This window comes from Mustela putorius, unplaced genomic scaffold, assembly GCF_011764305.1.
Source record: "Mustela putorius furo isolate JIRA1106 unplaced genomic scaffold, ASM1176430v1.1 tig00000874_pilon_pilon_pilon, whole genome shotgun sequence".
Taxonomy (NCBI): Eukaryota; Metazoa; Chordata; class Mammalia; order Carnivora; family Mustelidae; genus Mustela; species Mustela putorius.
In genome coordinates, this window is record NW_025421505.1 from 7,648,746 (window position 1) to 7,661,765 (window position 13,020).

At 43.0% G+C, this 13,020-nt stretch overlaps 1 protein-coding gene across 1 annotated transcript in view; it reads left to right on the forward strand.

Annotated features, from left to right (window-relative positions):
- The first annotated feature begins 8,343 nt into the window (after positions 1-8,343).
- RNF24 (ring finger protein 24) overlaps positions 8,344-13,020 on the forward strand; it is a 104,397-nt gene continuing 99,720 nt past the window's right edge. The window contains exon 1 of the mRNA XM_004772840.3: positions 8,344-8,531. The gene's annotated coding sequence lies outside the window, so the exon portion shown is untranslated. The remainder of the gene's footprint in view (positions 8,532-13,020) is intronic.

Genomic DNA, 13,020 nt, shown 5'->3' on the forward strand with positions numbered 1-13,020 from the left:
GTTCTCCTGATTGTGGCTTGCTCAGTTCCAGAGTCGAGCTAGGACTGCCGATTCCTTTTTTGTTTGTTTGTTGGAGTTTTTGTTTTTGTTTTGATTTTAGGATTTTGCCAATAAAAGAGGGCTGTTCTTAGCTTTACCTGGGTTTTTCGCTTTCTTGAGTCTGCTAAGTCAATCAGTATTCATCCATCTTTTTTCCAGCTTACAAAATTATTTTTGCCATTGTCTCCCTTTCTATTCTCTCTGTCCTTGGGAGTTTGTTTCTTTTTAAAAAAACAATCCTTTTAGGGCACCTGGGTAGTTCAGTGGGTTAAGCCACTGCCTTCGGCTCAGGTCATGATCTCAGGGTCCTGGGATGGAGTCCCGCATCGGGCTTTCTGCTCAGCAGGGAGCCTGCTTCCTCCTGTCTCTCTCTGCCTGCCTCTCTGCCTACTTGTGATCTCTCTCTGTCAAATAAATAAATAAAATCTTTAAAAAAAATTAAAAAACAATCCCTTAGAATGTCTTAGCAGTTTTCAGGAAGGAGCAAAAGTAGATGTGTGGGTTCATTTCACCATTTTAACCTGGGGCGGGGGTGGGGGGGAGTGGAGGGAGGAGAAGGGGGGAGGAGCGTAGAAGACTCTGGTGGTATTAGAAACATATTACCTCCCAGCATTGCCTTCCTGGTGCACTCCTTCGGATGACAGGCGAGTGAGAGCTTTAGTAGGTGAGCCAGAGGCCCGTGATGGAAGTTGTGTGTCATGGTGGAGGACACGCCCCACTACAGAGGTTCAAGATTCTTCCCCAGTCACAGTCTTTGCCTGCCTCAGAGTCTTCAGAGGGCATGAAGGACTGAGTCCCAATTAGGATCATGTGGGTGAGAAGTGTGGCAAGCCAAGATAAATCAGAGATACCTATTTAGAGGAGTTGTCAAAATAGTAGAAGAATCAAAAGATACTGAGGCTCATTTTTCTTTTTTTTTTTTAATTAATTATTTTTATTAACATATAATGTATTATTTGCCCCAGGAGTACAGTTCTGTGAATCATCAGACTTACACACTTCACAGCGCTCAGTATTTCACATACCTTCCCCAATGTCCATAACCCAACCACTTTCTCCCCACCCCCCACCCCCCAGCAACCCTCAGTTTGTTTTGTGAGATTGAGTCTCTTATGTTTTGTCTCCCTCCTCATCCCATCTTGTTTCATTTTTTCCTTCCCTACCCTCCAAATCCCCCACCCTGCCTCTCAAATTCCTCATATTAGGGAGATCATATGATAATTGTCTTTCTCTGATTGACTTATTTTGCTCAGCATAATATCCTCTAGCACCATCCACATCATTGCAAATGGCAAGATTTCATTTTCTTTGATGGCTGCATAGTATTCCATTGTGTGTGTGTGTGTGTGTGTGTGTGTGTGTGTATCACATCTTCTTTATTCATTCATCTGTTGATGGACACCTAGGTTCTTTCCATAGTTTGGCTATTGTGGACATTGCTGCTATAAACATTTGGGTACACATGCACCTTTGGATCATTACATTTGTATCTTTAGGGTAAATACGCAGTAGTGCAATTGCTGGGTCATAAGGTAGCTCTATTTTCAACTTTTTGAGGAACCTCCATGCTGTTTTCCAGAGTGGCTGCACTAGCTTGCATACCCACTAACAGTGTAGGAGAGTTCTCCTTTCTCTACATCCTTGCCAACATCTGTCATTTCCTGAGTTGTTAATTTTAGCCATCTGATTGATATGAGGTGGTGTCTCACTGTGGTTTTGATTTGGAGTTCCCTGTTGCTGAGTGATGTGGAGCACTTTTTCATGTGTCCATTGGCCATCTGAATGTCTTCTTTGCAGAAATGTCTCTTCATGTCTTCTGCCCATTTCTTGATTGGATTATTTGTTCTTTGGATGTTGAGTTTGATAAGTTCTTTATAGATTTTATAGATACTAGCCCTTTATCTGATATGTCATTTGTGAATATCTTCTCCCATTCTGTCAGTTGTCTTTTGGTTTTGTTGACTGTTTCCATTGCTGTTCAAAAGCTTTTGATCATGATGAAGTCCCAATAGCTCATTTTTGCCCTTGCTTCCCTTGTCTTTGGTGATGTTTCTAGGAAGAAGTTGCTGTGGCTGAGGTCAAAGAGGTTGCTGCCTGTATTTTCCTCAAGGATTTTGATGGAGTCCTGTCTCACAGTGAGGTCTTTCATCCATTTGGAGTCTATTTTTGTGTGTGGTATAAGGAAATGGTCCAATTTCATTCTTCTGCATGTGGCTGTCCAATTTTCCCAATACCATTTGTTGAAGAGACTGTCTTATTTCCATTGGACATTCTTTCCTGCTTTGTTGAAGATTAATTGACCAAAGAGTTGAGGGTCTATTTCTGGGCTCTCTATTTTGTTCCATTGATCTATGTGTCTGTTTTTGTGCCAGTACCATACTGTCTTCGTGACCACAGCTTTGTAATAGAGCTTGAAGTCTGGAATTGTGATGCCACCAACTTCGGCTTTTTTTTTTTTTTTAAATTCGGGGTCTTTTCTGTTTCCATGTAAATTTTAGGATTATTTGTTCCAGTTCTTTGAAAAAAATTGATGGTATTTTGATAGGGATTGCCTTAAATGTGTAGATTGCTTTAGGTAGGATAGACATTTTCACAATATTTGTTCTTCCAATCCATGAGCATGAAAGTTTCTTTGTGACTTCCTCAGTTTCTTTCATGAATATTTTATAGTTTTCTGAGTACAGATTCTTTGCCTCTTTGGTCTGGTTTGTTCCTAGGTATCTCATGGTTTTGGATGCATTTGTAAATGGGATTGACTCCTTAATTTCTCTTTCTTCTGTCTTGTTGTTGGTGTATAGAAATGCAACTGATTTCTGTGCATTGATTTTATATCCCGACACTTTACTGAATTCCTGTATGAGTTCTAGCAGTTTTGGAGTGGAATCTTTTGCATTTTCCACATAAAGTATATCATCTGCAAAGAATGAGAGTTTGACTTCTTGCTAATCAGATGCCTTTTATTTCTTTCTGTTGTCTGATTGCTGGAGCTAGGACTTCTAGTACTATGTTGAATAGCAGTGGTGATAGTGGACAGCCCTGCCATGTTCCTGACCTTAGGGGAAAAGCTCTCAGTTTTTCCCCATTGAGAATTATATTCACTGTAGGTTTTTCATAGATGGCTTTGTTGATATTGAGGTATGTACCCACTATCCCTACACTTTAAAGAATTTTAATCAAGAAAGGATGCTGTACTTTGTCTAATGCTTTTTCAGCATCTATTGAGAGTATATGGTTTTTGTTCTTTCTTTTATTTATGTATTGTATCACTGATTAACTTGCAGGTGTTGAACCAACTTTGCAGCCCAGGAATAAATCCCACTTGGTGTAATGAATAATCCTTTTAATGTACTGTTGAGTCCTATTGACTAGTATTTTGGTGAGAATTTTTGCATCTGTGTTCAAACAAGGATATTGATCTGTAATTCTCCTTTTTGATGGTGTCTTTGTCTGGTTTTAGGATCAAGGTAATGCTGGCCTCATAAAAGAAGTTTGGAAGTTTTCCTTCCATTTCTATTTTTGGGAACAGTTTCAGAATAGGTTAATTAATTCTTCTTTAAATGTTTGGTGGAATTCCCCTGGGAAGCTGTCTGGCCCTGGGCTCTTGTTGGGAGATTTTTGATGACTGCTTCAATCTCCTTACTGGTTATGGGTCTGTTCAGGTTTTCTGTTTCTTCCTGGTTCAGTTTTGGTAGTTTATATGTCTCTAGGAATGCATCCATTTCTTCCAGATTGTCAAATTTGCTGGCGTATAGTTGCTCATAATATGTTCTTATAGTTGTTTGTATTTCTTTGGTGTTGGTTGTGATCTCTCCTCTTTCATTCATGATTTTATTAATTTGGGTCCTTTCTCTTTTCTTTTTGATAGGTCTGGCCAGGGTTTATCAATCTTATTAGTTCTTTCAAAGAACCAGCTCCTAGTTTCGTTGATTTGTTCAACTGTTCTTTTGGTTTCTACTTTATTGATTTCTGCTCTGATCTTTATGATTTCTCTTCTCCTGCTGGGTTTAGGCTTTCTTCGTTGTTCTTTCTCCAGCTCCTTTAGGTGTAGGGTTAGGTTGTGTACTTGAGACCTTTCTTGTTTCTTGAGAAAGGCTTATATGGCTATATACTTCCCTCTCAGCATGGAGGCTCATCTTTCTGAGAGAGCTCATTCCTTCTAGCTCTGGTTCTGTGACTCTGTGGTGCCAGAAGTCATTTCAAAGAGCTTGTTTGCTTTCTTGCTCTCTCTCTATCTCTTTTCTGTGCCTTGCTTTGAGATGAGGTGATGATGGTGGAGAGCTATTAGGGGAGATTGGATAGGTTCAAATGGGGGAAGAGCCACTATACTTCCTTTTTCTTAGGATGGTTTGTGAGCAAAGAAACCACTTCACTTCCTCTTACAAGCTTAGACTTAAGAACAGAAAGAAAAGGTAGTGACATAATTGGGTTAAAGAACTCAACAGGGGCAGGAATTGTGTGTGTGTGTGTTGGGGGAGGGGTGCTTCTAATAGTTGCAGCAGTGGTCGAGGGAGGAAGAGCTGAGCTAGCTGTAGCTTGCCTTGCTGCACAGCCATAACTTGTAAGTGTTCTGAGGGTCATCTAGAAGCAACAGGGAGATGGAAGTCAGTAGGTAAATGCCGCAGCCTCAGTGTTGAGACTCTTCCACCAGGTTTCTCTGAGTTTCCCTTGGCAGTAACTGGCTCAACACACCTTTGTATTGGCTTTTCTCTCTCCTCTATCTTGTTTTTCCATTTCTTCACTCCTGTTTCCTGCGATTACCTCCTAAGTAAAGTACCTGCATTCCAGCCCTTGTCTTGAACTTTCTGGGAGAATCCACATGAAGACAGGTATACTCCACTGCAATTGTCTGAGTGGGCTGTACCACCCCTGGAAAATTGTGCCCCCCCTCCATCTGCAGTTGGTCTCAGCTAATTCTCACATGGGATCCTGAGCACATTTATATTTTCGGGGCTCTGAGTTCTGTTTGGGTCATTTGGCTTGTGGGTGCCAGAAAGGCAGCGTGGATTGTTGGTGGCTGAGGACAGAATCCCTGATTTCTGTTTCTGAGGGTGGACACAGTCTTGCCCAAAGCTACCATGCACATAGAAGCCTACACTTCCTCCCACACTTGCACTGTTTCATAGTTGTGTACACACATCCTGCATCAAGGAGCTATTGAGGCCTCTTTGAGCAGGGTCACACCCTATCTAGAGGTCCACGTGTGCTATCAGGACACTTCTTGTAGGAGGAGGCCCAGCAGGAGATTAGGATTATCAAATGAAGGAGTTCAGGGAACACAGGAACACACCTCTGGCTCTCACAGAAATGGTGAGACTCCTCTGCTGACCAGTCCAAAGAATCAAAGCACTGACTGGTCAACACTTGAAAGGGTCATCCAGAGATCTAGATAACCAAGCAGCCAAATCATTGGCCAATATGAGGATGTTTTTCTGGGATAAAGACCACCACTTAACAGATGGATAGTTCTCACTAGGAGGAGAGGATGGACAGAGGGGTTTGGCCAAGGACAACCTTTGAGTTCTAGCTTCTCTTTGAAACACTGATTTTGCCTTTATTTGTTCACACAGTCATTCAATCAACTTGTATTGAACACCAGACCTAAGATGACAAAAAGCAACCCTTGCTCCTACTACAGTTACCATCCAGAAAGTTGCTGTTCCAAAATTGGTCACTAACATTTGATTTAAAATTACATGTCATTTATTTTCCAGAAGGTAGAAGAGTCTTGAAAGACTTCTGAACATGGAGGTAAGGATGGTTTTCTGAGTAATGGGTTGGAGTGAGGAAAATGCTTTAAAAGAAGTATAATGTAGGAAGAGGATAGAGAGGGCTAAGGGGAGAGGAAATGGAAAGAGGGATATCCTCTGAAGACTTAAGCAGTGAAGCTTTTCCCACTCCTCCATCACAAGCAACAAGAGCCCATATTAGCTGAGAAAGCCACTACTTGGGGCACCTGGGTGGCTCCATTGGTTGAGCAAATGCATTCAGCTCAGGTCATGATCCTGGAGTTCCAGGATCGAGTCTGGCATTGATCTCCCTGCTTAGCAGGGGTCTGCTTCTCCCTCTGACCTCTCCCCTCTCATGCTCTCTCTCCCTCTCAAATAAATATATAAAATTAGAAAAAAAAGAAAGAAAGAAAGAAAGAAAGAAAGCCACTACTTCAAGCCCTGGATGCCTGCTGTTTGGGGTACTCACCTAAGCTGCCTAGATCTCTCTGAATACATCCACATTCTACCCCCACATGTATTTTGCCTAAGTGGGAGCAGTTGGGTACAGTGAGAGGGAAGTAGAACCTTCTGTATCACTAGAAAGATAGGATTGTGGATCTGCTTATGAAATCCAGCTGGAGATACCAGGAGACCAAAAAATCTGACTTCTCTCCCAAGAAGAACAAGGAACAGTCTACTACTCTCTCTCTCCTGAGTTTCACAAGGACAAAGGACATGGAAACTAAAGCCACTATACCCTCTACCCTACAACCAGCTTGGACTAGAGAATTTCTAACCAAGCTTTTTAAACAAACAAATAAAACAGGCTTCCTAACACACAGAGGGTAAAGGAAGCCACAAGAAGGGAGGAGAAAGAGAAGTGAGTTCAGCTTTTCTCACCCCTGTGGAACCTCCCTCGCCCACCAGGGAATATCACCTCTCCCATCAACCATTGCTTCCTAATCATTTTCCCAATCACCTGCTAGGTCTTGAGGAGACATTGCTCCCATTGTTGAAGGGCTCACATTCTGGTAATGCAGGAAAATACTAGCAAATGGATATGAATCCCAAGTACATCTGGAGCTGAGAGGGACTTGGGTACAGGACCCAGGAGGATTCCAAAAGAAAGTCTGTCAACAAGGTGGGGAAAGATAGGACAGCTTCATAAAACGGAGACTCTTGAGTGTTTCTAGATAGGTTTTGCTTTCCTAGTAAAGGGAACAACAAGAACATAGGCACTGAGGGTGAAACATTGTGGTGCTATGCTGGAAATGACTGGAAAAAAAAGGGTCAAGTGGGCCACTTTAGAAAAAGACTATGACATAGGCAGATCTGCATATCCTGAGAATCTATTCACATGGGAATCAACAGGCCAGGAGAGAGACGAGGAGTCCTAGGTACCAGCAAATCAGAGTTGGGAAGGTCCTTCTGGTAACAACTCCCATTGAGAGCTAGCAGTGAGAGAAGAAAAGGTCCCCTGAGGCTCTTGGCCTGAAGGGCAAGGGGGTAGGTGTTGATAGGCAGCATTAGAGGAAGAATGGGTCTCCCCCATCCTTTTGTCACACTCTATAGAGCACATGCTTCCAACCATCTCTTACGGTGAAGGACTAGAACTACTAGGTGACTTCTTGAGATGTTCAATGATGTTTTTGCCTTTCCTTCCTCTTCCCTTGGAAGCTTATTTTTTGCAAAGCAGAAAGCATTTGTCTATAGGCACTTTCCATGATGGCTTTTGCTTCCTAAAGTTAAACCACTGAGTTGCTTGTGGTTTATGTGAGGGAAGCCTGGAAGATAGGAAAAGGAAGGAGAACCTCAGAAGGGAACCTGGGGACTGAGCTGTATTCACACACTCAGCCAAGGGACCTTAGAGGGGAAGGCTGTGAGGCCTCCTGCAGGCTCCCAGCATCCCCAAAGATTTCTGTGGCCCAGGAGTGGCAGAGCCAAGGGGCTAAGAACAGGAGGGTGTCTCCAAAGAATACACTGCCTACCAAAGAAGAGAGGCCTCCATAGATCCTTGGAGCTACGACACCCTAAGCCTTGATTTTACAGAAAGGTCTGGGCCTTTTTCAAAACCATGATCAATTTCTTGTCTACTCTGTGCAAAGACATGTAGGGACTGAGGGGACCAGGTCAATGCAAATAAACAATGTAATGCACTCTTTCCTGCACATGCTTCTCCACTACCTCGGCCGATTCTAGGTCTCATCTACCACTGTGGTCCCAGCATTCAGTGGAGAGGACCTGCTGGAGAGACAAATGGAGGAAAGGGGCGATGCGTACTGTCTTCCCATCAAACTAATGGGCATTCCTGTGCCCTCCGAGATTGGGAGGCTGGGTGCTAGGAAAGAGGTAGTGTCCCAAGCTTTCACCTAAAAAAATGTTTACAGAACATGCAAAAATACTAAACAGATGAGGGAATTGGTTTACCCGCTGCAGCAGCCCGTGTAATTGTACCACCACCCCAGGGGGCAGGGCGGAACGGGGCCAGCGCACCAAGTCCCGCGCCTGCGCACTGCAGACTCTGAAGCCAAGGCGCCCTCAGCGAGGTGGGCGGGAGCTGCCCGGGCATCCGGGTCCCTCACCCCGCCCCCGCTGCATGAATGAGAGGCGCGGTGACCGCCCCTCCCCCGCCGGGCCCGCCCCTTGTCGGGGGCCTCCGCGCGCAGTTGGCCGTCGCCACCTCAGCCGCGCTGGGTCCGGACAGACGCTCGCCGCCCTCAGCCTTCCTCCTGCCTCCCGGCGCTGACGGTCCCACACACCCGCCGCCGCAGCCGGCGCGCCCGAGTAAGTGAGGGACCGAGGGCAGGGCGCCGGAGGCTGGGGGCTGTCGCCCCGGGGCTGGGGTTTATGGGACCTGGCGGCTCCGGGCTCGGGATGCTGAAGAGACCGCGGGCCCGCGCCAGCCTCCCCTATTCACACTCCAGGGCGTTTCGGCGGGGACGGGGAGAGGTGGGACAGCGGCCCAGGCCGGGAGGGACGCGGGGCAGGCCGGGGGGGGGAGGCACCGGGGCCGGAGGCTGAGTCCCGCACAAAGGGCGGCGCGAGGCTGTCACCGGGAGGTCATAGAGGGAAGGTTCGCGGCGCCCCGCACGCCCCGCTAGCCGGTGCCGGGCCGTAGGTCCCCGGGCTGGGGAGGCGGCTTGGATGAGCGCGGGGGCGAGGACGAGGATGGCGAGGACCGCTGCCTCCGCGCTGGCGATGGGAACGCGCCTTGGGGGGCGCGGCGTGGCGGTGTTTTCCTGGTCCCCACCTGCCCCTCCCCTTTCTTTGTGGCGTTTGTCTCGTGCCCGTTTGTCACTGTGGGCATGACTGTGGGCTGGGGTGAGACCTATCGCCTCAGCGTACTCATTAATTAAAGTCAGGTGGTGGCCCTTATCTTTGGGTGGGGGGCGGGTGTTCTTCCACAGGCCGGAGAATTAAGGACCCTTCTTTGTTTCCCGAGACAAAATTTTGTGTGTGCCTGAGTGTGTGTGTGCGTGTGTGTGTGTGTCTCCCCGTCCTCGGTGTCCCCTACGAAATGGGTGTCCCCTACGAAATGAGAATCAGAGATTAAAAAGGGTATGAAGAAAAAGAGATTATTACTTCATCAGACCTTCAGGCAATTCTGTCTCTGGTATTCTTTCAAACAATATTGTATGTTTCTTACTGTAAAACCAGTGCGTTTTGTTCATTGAAAATGTTTTTACAATATTCGTTGAAAAATAAGATTCTCATATATCTATATACCTGGAACACTTTGCTTTTTGGGTTTAGGTAATGGATATATATATATACATACATAAATACATAGGTACATATACATACTCCAGAACATATAGGACACTGCCTTCTGGGTTTAGTTCATTGGTAATCTTATTTACTCATATACATATCTACAGAAATACTCCAATATATCCAGGACACTGTCTTCTCAGCTCCTCAGTAGAAGCAGATTTTGTTTCTCCCTGTCTCCCTGTGTTAAGAAGGTGGTCCAGCAGGTTCTCTCCTCCTTGCTTTTTTCTTTTGAGTGCTTTGGCAAAGGATTTTATTGCATATTACCCTGGCATGCGTCCTTGCTTTGATCTGAATTTTCCTGTGCTCTGTTTTCTGGTTGTGTGGCCCAGCTCAATGGCTCCTCTTACAGGACTACTGGAAAACAGAACACCTTTTATCCTTGTCCTCATCCCCAGAGAGAGAAGGAAGTTCTGCAGGTTCCCACAGACTTTGGTTCCATGGGTTGGATTGCCTGACTTTGTTTTGGTAAAGTTACGAAGAGTTACAGTTGATGCAGACCATTAAAAGGAGGCATTTGTAGTAGTACCAGTTATTCTTTGGTCTTTCATTTGGACCTTTTTCTTTTTATACCAGATTTTGTAAGTTTTAAAATATTGTTGGTTGCATTTTCAGTTTCTTTTTTCCCTTATAATTTTGCAGAGTGATAGGAAATTAGCTAAACTTGTATGTAAGAAACACATTTCCAAAATAGAATTTTTTTTTGAAGATTTTATTTATTTATTTGAGAGAGAGCATGGGAGGGAAGAAGGTCGGGGAAGAAGCAGACTCCCCTTGGAGCTGGGAGCTGGATGTGGGACTCTATCCCGCGGCTCCGGGATCATGCCCTGAGCTGAAGGCAGTTGCTTAACTAACTGAGCCACCCAGGTGCCCCCAAAATGGATTTTTATTATGATCTTTTGGTTGAAATAGTGGTGATAAAAAAAATTAAGAGGATCTTATTGGGTGATCTGAATAATTGAATTGGTTAAGTTTTAAGATTCTCTTTAAGATTATTCTTTTTTTTTTTTTTAAAGATTTTATTTATTTATTTGACAGAGAGAGATCACAAGTAGGCAGAGAGGCAGGCAGAGAGAGAGAAAGAGAGGAGGAAGCAGGCTCCCTGCTGAGCAGAGAGCCCGATGCGGGACTCGATCCCAGGACCCTGAGATCATGACCTGAGCCGAAGGCAGCGGCTTAAACACTGAGCCACCCAGGCTCCCTAAGATTATTCTTTAATCATGTGTATTTTAATGCCTGGTAGTTTTTAGTGCAAAATGAAATCCAAACTAAGCAGTCTTCCACAGCATCTGTTTATGAATATTCCCGCTATTAAAAACATTTGCTCTTAATTTGAAGGGGAAATTTGCCATTGGTTGGATAGGAATGTATTATTCTTGGTAAAAGTCTTAACTTATGTTAGCATGGTCAAATTCTTCTTTTGTAGAAGTTAAAATTAGTAAAGGTTGGTTTTTCAATTTGGAGAACTTTTGGTTTTATGATGAAGAATTTAAATAAAATTTTAATGTCAGTGAACTTAACTCAAAATAAGTTAACTTAAAAACAAGGGCTTCATAAATTAGTGTGTGTGTGTGTAATACTGAAGCAACCCCAATAATTTATAACTGCCTGCGTGAAATTTTTTTTTTTGGGGGGGGGGAATTCCCTTAAACCATAAGGGGAAGTCTTAGATAAACAGAGTAGTATAACCGGAATTATCACTGAAACAGGCTTGCATAGTACCACAGTATTGTGGAACTTCATTTTGCAAGAGTGACTTAACTATTGTTTGTATCAAGAAAGGAACTTAAAAACATCCTGGCCTTTTTTTTCAGCATTCTGTTAATAAAATTCTTCACCAACGCATACTTCAGCATTTCTGTAGTATGACGTTTGAAGAAAAAATCTGAAGTAATTTCTCTATCATGAAAATAGATTAAAGTATGCTAAGTGCTGTTTTAGTAGTAAATATATTCTTTATATTAGCAATACTAACTAATACTGTTACGTCAGTGATGGTGATAGCATGTATGGTAACTCTTTGTTACCCCAAACTGCAATATTTTATTCCCCCAACAATATCTGATAATAAAAAGTAGAGCTCTTTTTCCTTGGAGCGTTTTCTATCAATAATGGTTTTTTGTTCAAATAACAGCTTATTCTAAAATCAATTAATAGGGCACCTGGGTGGCTCAGTCGGTTGAGCATCTGCCTTTGGCCCAGGTCATGATCCCAGGGCTTTGGAAGTCGAGTCCCTTATTGAGGTCCCTGCTCAGCGGGGTGTCTCTGCTCTCCCACTGCTCCTCTCCCCTGCTTGTGCTGGCTTGCTCGCTCTGTCAGTGTGCATGCATGCAAAAATAAATAAAGTCTTTTTAAAAATAAAATGAAGTCAGTAATAAAGTAAAGTTATAATATATTAACTTATATGAAATTGCCATTTTTTAGATTGGGGAGTAGTGAAAAATCAGCAGTTTTAGAATGTTGAACTGCTTTCAACTCTCAACAGTTCCTTCTAGTATTTTCCTTTATATTTACTTCGTTCCTTTATATTTACTTCGTTTCCTTTATATTTACTTTACTTATTTATTGATTTTCCATCTTTGAACATCATCTGTGGACTTCTATTTTGGAAGTTGAGGACTTGGTTGTCCTTCATAACTACAGTTCCCAGTCAAGTCAGTACTCAGTATTTATATGACTATAATTGTGTACCTGTTATTCACAGATGAGCCATGTAGTGTACTAGTATTACATTTTCTATATTGTACTTTTGTTTCTCTAAATTAAATAATTTCCTCTCTTGTTTTTCACTTGATTTGTTTTCTCTGTCACTGACTCATCCTCAAATTCTGACAGAACTGATAATCTTTCAATATTTTCAGGTAATATGTTTCATTTATTTTTCATATCTGTCATCCAGGACTTCCCTTCGTCATCATCTTGGGAATTCTTTTTGCCTTCCTCCTGTGTTGGATTCTTTATTTCCTGAATCCTATGGCTTCCTTATTCTGTTGTACCTTCCAGAGAAAAGGAACATACAAACTGAAATTTTTCCTGAATTCATAAGTTGCATATCTGGAAATGTCTTCATTTAACCCTCACTTGAATAGTGGTTTAGCTGAATATTGAATTCTAGACTGAAAATTAGTGTCCCTCTTTTGAAGTCATTGTTCCATTAGCTTCTGGTGTTGCTGTTAAGAAGTCCAATCCAAGTCTAATCCCTATTCTTATTTTTCTCCCATTCTGGAAGATTTTAGGATCTTCTGTTTTAGGATCTTAGTTACCACATAGAAAGTTTCTTTAAACAATGAAATGCAGTCACTTCAGATGTACAAGAAGAATATCAGGTTCATTTAAAAAAATCTCCCTTAGGAAGTAGCAGAAACATTCATGACCAAATAGAAATAATCTTTAGGCTTCATGATTAAATATGTCATGACTAAATATGGCAAATACATTATTTACAAGAATTTCTGTTGTGAGGTGGAGACAAATGGAACTGTGTAGACCACAGCTTAATTGG